Source organism: Gopherus flavomarginatus, chromosome 21, assembly GCF_025201925.1.
Source record: "Gopherus flavomarginatus isolate rGopFla2 chromosome 21, rGopFla2.mat.asm, whole genome shotgun sequence".
In the NCBI taxonomy this organism is placed as follows: domain Eukaryota; kingdom Metazoa; phylum Chordata; order Testudines; family Testudinidae; genus Gopherus; species Gopherus flavomarginatus.
Genome location: NC_066637.1, coordinates 5,506,489 through 5,518,738, shown reverse-complemented (window position 1 = coordinate 5,518,738; position 12,250 = coordinate 5,506,489). Strand labels below are relative to the sequence as shown.

The 12,250-nt window shown below is 43.3% G+C and overlaps 1 protein-coding gene across 1 annotated transcript in view; it reads left to right on the top strand.

Moving 5' to 3' along the window:
• Nucleotides 1–4: 4 nt before the first annotated feature.
• PLCH2 (phospholipase C eta 2) overlaps nt 5–12,250 on the top strand; it is a 331,250-nt gene continuing 319,004 nt past the window's right edge. Inside the window, exon 1 of the mRNA XM_050931745.1 lies at nt 5–210. The gene's annotated coding sequence lies outside the window, so the exon portion shown is untranslated. The remainder of the gene's footprint in view (nt 211–12,250) is intronic.

The window sequence follows — 12,250 nt, the reverse complement described above, 5'->3', positions numbered from 1 at the left end:
GGCAGAGCAGGCTGGGGCCTCAGTGCTACCGCAACCAATACCGCACTCGGTACCCACCATTCCTCGCGGCCTCTTCCTGCCAGAGCTCTATGGCAGTGCCCTGGGCCTGTTGCCATGGCGATGTCCTCTGGCATTGCCCACCCTGCCCATCCCCTGGGCTGCGTCGCAGAGACGCCAAGACACCCGCACACCATTCAGGATGGGCCCATGGTAAGGAGACAGCAAGACCTACTGGATGGAGCACTGGACTGGGACTTGGGGGACCTGGCTTCTATTCCAGCCCTGCCACTGGCCTGCCGGGTGACCTTGGGCAACTCCCTTCCCTTCTCCATGCCTCAGTTCCTCCTTCTGTAAAATGGGGGTAATGGTACTGTCCTTCTTTGTAAACACTTAGCGAGCCAGTGATGGAAAATCCTATAGAAGAGCCAGATGTTACTATTATTTATTAACATGTGGTGTCTGGACCCTTTCAGCAGGGAGCAATTTAGCTGTGGCAGGAGCCCAATGATGCTAACTTAAAGTGTTAAAAAAATGGGTTAGCCTCCTTCCCCCTAAAAAAAAAAAAATAAAATAATGAAATTTGTTTCGATAATACACTTTGGGTTCTTTTTCCCTTGCCTTCCAGTTTCTCAGCCTCTAGTAGAAGGTGCTTTCTTTAGGTTTTCAAGCTTTTCCAGGCAACTATGAGTAAGGCTATGAATTTGACATGGAAGTTTTTAGTAATTTCATGACAGATGTGGGGGGACATGATGAATCACAGAAGGTTGAGGGTATTGGAAACTGAGTTTACCCGGCAGTGGCAGCTCCTGCCCTGACTCCCCATTCTGGGGGTTGTAACCTGGGGCACATGGTTGCAACCCTACTCAGGTGTGGGATCTGCTACTGTGTCTCAATCTACGGAGGGATGGATGGGTCAAATCTAAGTGGTGCTGCAACGACATGTTCCAGGTTATGACACCTGGAGTGGGGAGCCAGGCCCAGCCCTGAAGGATAGGAGCTACTGACACAGGGCAAGTGTGAGTTGGGCTTGTCATGGACTTTATTCAAATTTATGATTCCTGTGAGCGTTAACTTTCATGCCAAAATTGGAGCGTAACCCATGAGGGGAAGATGCTTATTACCTTTAAAAATCTCACACACTCTCCTGATTCCAGGAGCTAGGGCTTTATTAAAAAAACACTGACTAGCTCAAGACTTGTAATAAAATTGAAGAGTTGGCCACACTGAAAGTGTAGGTAGGAGCAATGCCCCCAGATGGGGTAGAATTTTTGCATGTTTAGGGCTGGCCGGCAAACAGGAACTTTTTGTTGAAAAATTTGTCCCTTTTTTTCCTGAACAAATATTGAAATTAAACTCAGTACTTGCTGACTATTTTTATTCCTGGCCACAGAATTCACAGTGCTACAGAATTCACAAGGGCAAGCCTCTTACAATGGGAACTGGCCAGGATCTCAATTAGAAATTAGAACCACAATTAGAAATTCTTTTATCCAGGCATCAGCATTTGGCTTAACAGTGGTGCAGTTTTTCATCTTCATACTGCATGTGGGAAGCTTGCAGAGCAGAGCACATATGTGACCAGGAGTGGCGCCAGGGTTTTTGGCACCTTAAGCAGGGGTCCTTCCGTGCTCCTGGTCGGCGGCAATTCAGCGGCGTGGGGGTTCTTCCATGCTCCCGGTCTTCGAGGCACTTCAGCTGCGGGTCCCAGAGTGCAGAAGCACACACACCCCCTGCCGCCGAATTGCCGCCGAAGACCCGGAGCGCGGAAGGACCCCCCACTGCCAAATTGCTGCTGAAGACCCGGAGCGCAGAAGGACCCCCGGCCACCGAATTGCCGCTGAGGGCCGCAAAATGCCACCCTCCCAAATCCTGGCGGTCACCTAAATGGAAGTGCCGGCCCTGGCTGTGACATTGGCATGACCAAATGTAGATCCAAGCTCTTGTGTCCTTCATAAATAATTTATTTTGGCTGTTGTGTGGACAAATTGTTTCCTGACCCCAAGTCTCACTCACTGCATATGAACTTTAGATCTCTCTCTGTTTTGTGATGAAGAATTTTTTATTAATTTCAATCAGTCACTTGAATCCTTCCTTATTATGTGTTTAAGTCCCTCTCATTCAGACTTGTGGCTTGGCAGCCCTGCACTCAACCTGGGCAATACTGCACATCTTCAGAATAGCTGTCAGAGCACCGCTGGCTATTAGCTTCTCACATTCACAAAGACTTGATTTATTGACAAACTTAAAGAAGAAAAAACCTATTAAAAAAAAAAACCTGGGGGCAACTTGCCTGAAGCTGGTTACTTGTGCTGGCAGGCAAATGATCCATCAGGAAAGCTCATTTCAGGGATCAGTTCACGTGGATTGTTCCTCCATCCTGTCTACTGCTGCTCCACTCAACGTTACTGCATTAAATATGCAAGCAGCTAGAAGAAACGTACAAAGATCCTGATCTTTGAAGTGCTGGGGTACAATGCTTCAGAGGCTGGTTTTGTGGTTTTACTTTGAAGATTAATTCCTGCGTGGCCTAAAGGGATCCAGCCCTTGAGAATATAGTGTTTCTCTCTGACAAGGCATCAAGGCTGTTTGTCTTCAGTAAACACGCATCTGCCATAGTGCAATGCCTGAACCATTTCTCTATGTGAATGATTCATTGATGAAAGACAGCACTTAAAAAGAGACAGAAAGATGAGTGAACATCAATGTTAACAATATTAAAATCACCAGCTTTGCTGATAAATTACCCTCCAAATCACATAATCCCTGGTTTCTTACTGTGGGGTCTTGAATAACTATGTTCTGCTAGACAGAGTCCAGAAAGTCACGGTCACTATGATTTATTGGACTCTGCAGAGAAAATGTTAAACAAAAAAACAGCCAGCCTCATGTTACACATTTTGAGGCTGATGGCGGTATGGACAGTATGATGTTTCTACAATGTACACCTTACAATCAGGTTCTTTTTCACAAAGGAAACAAAATAGCAATATTTATTCTTAGAAAAACTCATAAACTACAATTATACATCTTAAAACCTGACATAGCCTGTTATTTGCCAAACTGTGTTTGTGCTTTTCTTCTGAACAGATTTTAAAATTTATTAAAATGAGATTATAAACTAATGTAAATGTTCCACTTTAAGATTCTGTATTTATTCCATCAGTGGTTCCACAGCCATTTGGTGAATGGATAATTTACCAGTTGCAGTTCAGGTTACAGTGAAACCTACTGTAATAGTTGCTTATCAAAATTCAGGGGTATTTTGGGATACCGGAAGTAACAGCCCCTGCACGCAGGCAGGACTCAGACTTCTTATCAGTCCCCTCACCCCGATCAGATACAACAATGTAATATCAAAACAAGACAACAATTTGGCACTAAGATACAGTACTACCATCCACACTAATCACTACATTACACTATAATACACTACAGCTATGCTGCACAGCTCTGGCAGAGGCACATAAGGTATATGTAGCTTCATGCCACAGTGAAAAGCAAGCTGTGGTCATGGTGTGGTGTGTAGCTACATGTGTCTGAAAGGCTCTGGCAGTGGGGAGAGGCTCCAGTGGCTGACTACTGCTGGAGCCTTTTCCTAATGCCTCCCCTGCCACAGCCTTTCCACACTGTTGGAGCTTCTCCCTGCATCAGGGAAAGACTCCAGCAGCGAGAAGACACTACGCTGCTAAGAAATAGCAACCACGAAGAACTTCTGTGTGCTGCCACCAGACAAATTATAAGTAATAGTACTTCCCTAATATTCCCTTCCCACGGATGCAACTGATATAGTTGCAGCCAGGATTTTATGTGATCACGTTTGGGAGAGTATGTGGCCCACTCAGCGGTAGATGGGTGGGGAAGCAGCCATGAAACAATCTCGCTATGAAAGTAAGGTCCACAGTGAGAAAAAGTTTGAGAACCCCTTCTCTAAAAGAACAGTAGGTGGGGTACTTGCTTCAAATAATACAATATCTAGGTTGATCAGTATTTGGCAAACAGCATGACCTCTCTTCCCTGCTCCTCCTGTGCTAGAATAGGTCCTTACTGAAGGCAAGAACCATCAGCCTTTGAATTCTTGGCTTGTCATTGCAGTACTGCTAACTCCAAACATTAAAAACAATGAGTCTGCACCCCAAAAACCCTGAGATTGGTTTGAAAATTATGATCTTTTTAAATAATACATCTGGGGTTCTTTTTTATTTATGCTCTGGTTTCAGAGCCTTTAGGCTGCACTCATGTCACAGTTCCACATTTTTTCTGCAACCACGAAGGCTAGAAACATACTTTTTTTTTAAATGGAAGTTGAGACTCCCAGGCAATCTCCTGATATCAACAGCTGGGTTTTTAAGAAAAACACCAACTATTTTGAGAGTCGTAATAAAATTGTGAGACTTGGCAACACCATAACAATAATTCCTAACATTTTAAACACTCAACAAACAATGCTCCAAATTCATCCCTGGTCTAGTTCTAGTGGGATGAATTTGTCCCCTCATCATTTTAATCCTCATACCATCTCTGAGAGGTGTTTGGTATGTACCTTGTGCCGTACTTTTCTCCAGCAACCAAAGGGTTAATTATCTCTTGACTCAGTTGCACATGGGTCAGTTAGAACAGTAGGTGTATAATGGGCCTAGGGACAGACACACAATGATAGGTTGTTAACTAACATCCTAGCATTCAGTTGGGTCTGACTGAAGCTGGAGACTATGCTAGAATGACAAGCTGCCAGAGAAAGGGTCTGGGGGTTGCTTAGAGTGCTGTGTTTTTCTCTCCTAGTCCCTTTTTCTGTCTTATATAATATGTGCCATTTATTAAAGAAATCTTGAGTGAAGGCTGTTAGTGATCTTTGTAAAAGCAGGTGGGTTTCATTCACTCTCAGTTTGACAGATGGGGAGACTGAGGCAGGGCTCCTAGTCATGACTATGGCTTCTAGATGCTTCAGTAATACATATACTTAATTAAGTTACTTCCCCCCGAAGAATCAATGTGAAAGCTGGAATTATGGCCCATGAATTCCTGGCTCCTAGTCATTTGATCAGATCTCTTAGAAACACATCTCTGCCAGATTCTATAAAACCGAGAAGAACTGCAGGCTGCTGAAGGGCATTTCTTTCAGCCCTTTTATTGTGAATTGAAGTTGAGCGCACATAATATTAGGTAATTGGTGGTGAGTTTTTGCTTTTGGTCAGTGAACTTCATTCTTTTTAAAGATAGTACTAAAAAGAGTAGAGGGAGAGAAAGAAAAATGTATGTAACAGCGACATGCAGGCTGACATTTCTTACAGTCTATTATGTATTCATTAATTCAGCTCGTAAGGGACCTTAATCTTCACACTTCTGTGTCAAGTGGCTAGCATTTAGCTGGTGCTATATAAAAATAATTATTTGACATTTTATATTATTACAGTGCCTAAAAGTCCCAGTCAGGAATATGCAGGGTGCTGTAGGTTTTGTGTGTGTGTATGTTTGGTGTGTTCTCTGCATCAGTCACTCAGCTTTAAGGGTGAACTCATTAATGTTTGTTTCAGTAATTGTGAAAATGTATGTTAATTGTAGCATCGTGCTCAGACCTGTTAAGGACCTGATCCTGCAAAGACTTACATGAGTGCTTAACTTTATATGAGTGATCCCATCAAGTCAGTGGATTTAATCAAGATAAGCTCATTGGTAAGCCTTTGAAGAATCAGGGCCCTTTCTAAGCAGTTTGATACTTTACTAAATATAAATTGTGTACTCCAGTTAGAGTAATGTGAATCACCCGTATCTGAAGGGCAATTTCAGCACTTTTTTTTAAAGTGAGTTTATAACCCAGAATAGCTCCTTCATTAGGCCTAGACAGCTGCCACATGTGCCCTTAAGAAGCAGTGATCTCTGGTTAAATTACGAATTCAACCATTGGCTTGTACCTTCTGTGAGGTTGCTGTGCTGCATTTACTGTAGGAGTGAACCTGAGCAAAGTTTTTATTTCACATCGGATTCCTACAAAATCATGTTTTTTACATATTTAAACTGAGTTTCACTTTTGGGTTTGAGTCTCCTGTTTCACAGTCCTCCATAATCAATATTGTCTTGTAGGTGACCGTGGCAGAGCAAGGAGAAAAAGAAGTGGAGCAGCAGATCTTAAAAAGCAAATGAAGGCTGTCATCTGAGAATTGTTTGGGCCACTTAGAAGTGGGATTGTTAAAGCACTTAGAAAAATATACTGTATGCAACCTTTCCTGCACTGAGGCTAATGGAGGGCTGTAGCTCTTTTGCCATCTTTGATTTTTACTGGACCCATTCTTCTTAATTTGTTGACTTCCAGCCTTGTAGACTGTTATACAGCTGCTGGGTTCTGCCCTAGAAGACGTTGTATTTGTGATGGGTGAAGTCTCTAGGGTATATAATCATACCTAAATGTTACAATGCTTTTCATCAGTAGATCTCAAAGTACTTTACAGTGGAGGTCAATATCAATATTCATATTTTACAGATGGGGAAACTGAGGCACGGAGCGACAAAGTAACTTGCCCAAGGTGACACAGTAGTCCATTTGCAGAGCCAGGAATAGAACCTGTGGCTATTGAATACCAGTTCAGTTGCCAAATCAGCTAGATCTTGCTGCCATTGGAGGATTGGGCTATAGTTTATACAGTGTTTTGGAATCCTTACTGTATAAATGTGAGACTATGATGTTATAAAGAATGTGAAGAGCTCAGTAATGACAGTTTTACTTTACTATAAAAAACGCCTGTGCACTGAGACAAAAACAGGATTAATCCATATCTGCAGTACAGGGGACTTGTTTAACCTCCCAGTTAGTTAATATTTGTACTGTGCTCTCAAGAGATGAAGTGCTGTGTGAGGGCTAAGTGCTGTAACTTTGTTAAAAAACAAAGGATGTCAACATTCTAGAGCTGCCTAGGGGGCAGCATTGACTTGTAATGTACTTTCCTAAGTTGCCTTAAAAATGAAAAATTGCTACAACTGATAGCCCATCACAAATGCACACAACTTCTGAATGCTTCCTAAAGCAAGACATGTTGGGGAATATAACCAGGTGTAGCTTTTATGTTGCATCAACAGTTTAAATATGGACAGCTTTGGGGAAGAGGGCATTTAACAGAAATGTTTCCATTTCCTCATCTGTTCCTATCTTAAGATCTTAACTTCTCTTATGCAGACAGGAATAAGAATGTGAATATTTTACAACTTTTGACACAAAAGGAAAATGCAATTGTTATGGGGGAATCTGGAGATTTCTTCCTAGAAATCAGTGATCTGATCCGAAGGTAGGAAATGAGATCTCTGTAACTTAGAGCCAGGTTATGTGACTCTGTTGTACCATTGGTGAGCAGTTATTTGCATGACTAGTCCTCTTAGCTTCAGTGGGGGCTACTCATGCAAGTAACTCCTCCCCAGTGGGAGTAAGCAGTTAATGGCCTGATCCTTAGTTCATAAACCCAGTAAAAATTTACTAACAAACATTTAAGTGCTCAAATTTCAGAAAATATTTAAAGTTAAGGCAAACTTGCATGAAGGTTGCAGGATGGGGCCACTAGTTAAGATGTGACATGGCGAGGTAACTGAATGGTCCTCGCAGGAGCACTCTAGATACCCAGTTAATAAAATAACATATCCTTGTGGGTTGCCTCCTGCTCTCGCCTACCTGTTTATTTTCTGCCTCATTTTGTTTCTTGCTGTCCGTCCTATCACAGTAGACCCGACTCTCCACTCTCATGAGCAAGCTAGCGAAGGAATGGAAAAGCAGATTCTCTGTCTGCCTCCCTGAGGGCAAATGACAGGCTGCAGGGGTCAATCCAAACTCCAGCTTGTTTTCCTCTCCGCTTATTTCTCATCACTGCTCTTTTCTTCTCTAGGAGAGCTGTGGGAGTGCAACTGTGCAGCTGTTCTTCTCTTGTAAAACTGGCCTTTCCAACAGAAAGGTCTATCAGTGTCAACTTACATACCAGTTTGTAGGTATGGATTCATAGCCCCAGTGGGGCAAATAGCTTGGAATGTGATGGTTGACTTATCAATTGTGTTTGCCGCCTTCCCCCGCATTTGGAAAAATAATTACTTTAAAACAGCAAAGTCATTGTAATAAAATGGGTTAGTAATTAAGTGTCTTTTGGTAGCAATGTGAATGAATGGCACAAGTTAGTTCTGGTTCTAAAGTTATATAGGATTTGGCTTTGGTGTTCTGTTTGCAGTCTACTGACATGCATTCACATCAATCTATATTTGCAAAGGTTATTGTCTTCTGATTCATATTTTGCATGCTGTGGAAGCTGATATGGGACCAAATTCTGCACTTAGGTGCCCATGTATCCCTGTGGACCTCACTGAGTTTGTATGGAGGCAACTGAAAACAGAATTTGGCCCAGTGTGTGTTGCAACATTGACAGGGTCTGGTGAAGTACACAATAGGAGACTGTAATTGGTCAAATTCCGGTCATCTCTGTAAGTGGGCTCATGCCCCCCCAAAAACCCAGACTGATAGGTGACTGTAGGGCATAAATCTTGCACTCTGAACCCTACAGAGGAAGTTGGCTGGGGTGGGTTTGGGAATATTGTCTGCATATTTCCGGATCAGATGCCCCATGACCTGCCTATCCCATGTGTCTCACAAAGTCCTTCCCCTGGCAGGATTACACTGTGCGCTGGAAGATGTAGAATAGGGAGGCGTGGCTGATCTGAATATGGGCCCACATTAGTGCTGCTTATGTGTGTTTAGGCCAGCATATAACTAGCATACTGTAGTGAGAATTGCAGTGAGAAGAAGGCTGACGTTAGAGTAAGATACATATACGGCCTTTACAAAAGATACTGAACACATTGCTTTTTCTTAGTTGCACACAGAGTAGTTTACCCCTATTGCGGTAGAGGAACTAATATGATGTAGCACATGAGACCTAGGGTTTGTCTACACTCCTGCTTAAGTGATGTGAAAAAGCTCCCCCCCCCCCATAGTACTGCAAGTTACATTGACCTAAGCGGTGTCCACACCCGTGCTCAGTCGGCGAGAGAGGCTTTCCCACCTTACATAGCTTCCACCTCTCCTTGAGATGGAGCAATTGTTCTGATGGGAGAGCACTCTTCTGTCAGCATAGCCTGTCTTCACCAGCCACGCTACAGGGGTGCAGCTGCATTGGTGCAGCTGTGCCGATGTAGCGCGGTAGTATAAGACTAGCCCCCAGTACATTCCAAACATCAACTGCTGATCTGCTCAAAATCAGCTTGGCTATTCTGAATATTACATATTTGAAATTGCAACAGCAGATCACAGTCGTAGCCCATCATATATCCTCCCTCCAGCAGTGAAGATTGTCTGATGCTGCAGTGGAAGGTGAAACCCCCTTGAATGCACCTGGCTAATTGTTTTGTATTATGTGTGGTGGGGGGAACAGTTCCTTCCTGACCTGCAAGGTGATCATTTTATGCCTGGAAGCATAAGAGTGATTTTTTTTACCCTTCCCTTTGCACTTACTCTGTAACTGCAAATATTGATCAGAAAACTATTTAGACCCTCTAAAATTCTGCCACAGTATAGGACTCAAAATTGTGCAAGACTGAACTCTTTGCAGACCTGATCACTATTGAAATCTAGCATCTTGTTTGCTACTGTTGCCTACAACAGACATGATAGGGGATTTACTCCACTAGCAACTGTACAAGGAAGTCTGAAATGTAAAACAAATGCAGAATACGCTAATGATTAACTTGTTCTCCCATGTGTTGCCCGAGTGTGCTTTATTAAATATGGTTTTATCTCCATGGGCTTGTTAATGTGGAAGAGGCTTGGAGTGCAATATTCAAACATGGCAACAAACGGATGTTTCAATTTCCAACCTGAAGAACAGGTTCCCTTGATATAAAAGGGGCTTAAAGTCTGTCCAAGACTGTTACCACCCTCTGCTTCCCTTTGCCTCCTCCCACTCTGAACTTGTTACCCTGGAGCTGAACTGTTTGAACAAGGACTGTAAGAGTTGCTTTGTGATCAGTGAGCTGAGAGCCTTTACCATGTAAAATGCAGGGGAGGAGCCTTTAGCTTCAGATTGTGCTGAAATTTTTGTTGTTTGTTATACATATGAAAGACTCCGGATACACAATGCAGAGAGGCTGGAACAGAACTGGCTCTGCACAGTCCAGAGAAAAGAGATAAAGGTGTGTTCTTTGTTTTTCTCTCCTGTCCCTCTCCCCAAGCCTAGATTCTTTTCTTTGTACTTCTAACACTTTTTCAGTTCTCTGGTGTGAGAGGTTAGTTCAAAACTTCTAACATGCTGCAGCAGGAATATAGATAGCTTTATGGTTGCAACAGAACTCGCTAATTCTGTTGGCCTCTGCTATTGCCTAAGGAAAATAGCATGGAAAAGCATCCATTTTGGATGTTAAATGTACGTTTGTATATGGTTTTCTTGCTAGGAAATGTGTTAAGCTTTGGATTGGGGTCAGCCCTAGGCTTCAAACTTTTCTAGCCACATAGGAAGGATGAGGACTGAACTTGTGTATAGACCAAAATAATATCAGCAGGTCGTGTTTTTTTTTTTTATTGGGCAGCTTTTTCCAACAAGGAGATTTGGTGCACTCATTTCTTCGAAATGACAATCCCAGGCACTTTGGAGCACTGAGCTCAGGCAAAGGTGGACTTGCAAAGGGAAAAGTTGATCATAAAGAGAACAAGTAGCAGCTAGATAAAAGAAAACAAACAAGCCAATCTGCCTCTGTGACTGAGTAGTAAATGAACCTCAACTTGGAAATCACTGCCACCATCACTTCTTGTCCCTTTTGCCTTTGAACAGCACGTCATATAGCGTGGCGAAGGAATTCCCAGTTACATTCCAATGCCAAGGATGCAAGTAGGATGTTGGAGACACGACAAAAGCAGGGATAGGTAAACTCCAGTGTTGTGTGTGTCCTGGAGATGAGCTCAAGTTGCGAAGTTTGGATGTGGATCTTTTGAGCGTGTCCAAAGTTCTATAGCATTCAGCTCTATGGTCTTGCTTTGACCCATTGTGGAGATGGGGAGCAACTGTAAAAACGCACAGATCTGGGTTTGGATTCACTGCAAAGCTGGGGATGTTGGACTCCCAGATTTTTGTTTGGGGCTCTCTGCAGTATCTAGCTGTAATTCCATGTAACTGTTGGAGAGAAAGCGATAAAAGTGTGTATATTTAAGAGAGAAAGTCTCTGCTGTGAGTGGTGGCAGGGGGAGGGGAAGTGCTCCCTGGGTACCATTCCTGTGTTTTGTTGTTGTTGGTTGTGTACGAGAGTGAGGGACGGTTGGAGACTGTTTGATTAGATAAAGGACAAGAATTTTATCCATTATGAGAGGAGGTCAGTTGCTGCAAATGAAGTATGCTGATTATGTAAACACAAGAGAGTCTGAACGGAGTCTCAATTTACATCCCCGCCAGAGCTGCATTCTAGTAGTGACCTCAACACCAATGTGTGGAGAGCAGAACATCTGCCTGTGCATAAATGTCTCCTCTCTGCTAACTCACTTCCCAGCTCTTTGCTAAGAGAGAGAGAGAGAGTGTGTGCATGCTTGTGCTACCAGGGCTTGCCTGTTCCCAAGGGCTGGTGTGATACAGGAGAGAGGGATCAGATTCTATGAGAATTTGAGACTTTAGTCCAACTATGTGTGGGCTTTTGTGCTTTATTTAATAGCTCAGCAGGTTCACAGGCCCTCTTATCTCGCTGTCAGACACATATCTGCCTTATATTTGCATGATTGGGAAACAGGCCTGCATAGCTGAAACTGAAAGCATTAAGTGGCTTCCCAGCCACTCACAGATTGTGTTGGAGAAGGATCAGCTGCTGTCATGTATTGAAATTGTTTGGCCTGCTTAAGCAGGTGTAAGATAAAATGATCAGAATGGTCCCTTGTAACCCAATCTGTCCTGTTTACTAGAAACAAGATTTTAAGTGAGTTTTGTGCTAATGAACGGTGTTGCATTCGGGGCCCTAGAGGGTAATGCCCTCTGCCTAGCCCCAGGACAAGTGCAGTGGCAGTACAAGGTTGCCTCTATGCTGCTGTCAACGTGCTTCACTCCTGTCCTGCAGGAATCACTGATCCTGATCCATTCAATCCTTTGTTCCTCTGCTGAGCCTGCTAGCAAGAGTTTGTGGTATTGGTGGCTGTTATGATACCTGGCTACTAGGAACTGGATTGAGACTCACCAAACTCCTTTCACATAGGCCACCAAGCAGCCTTCAGTCATTCCTAGCTTTGGGGTCACTTGTGTGATGAGTTTGAAACCATGAC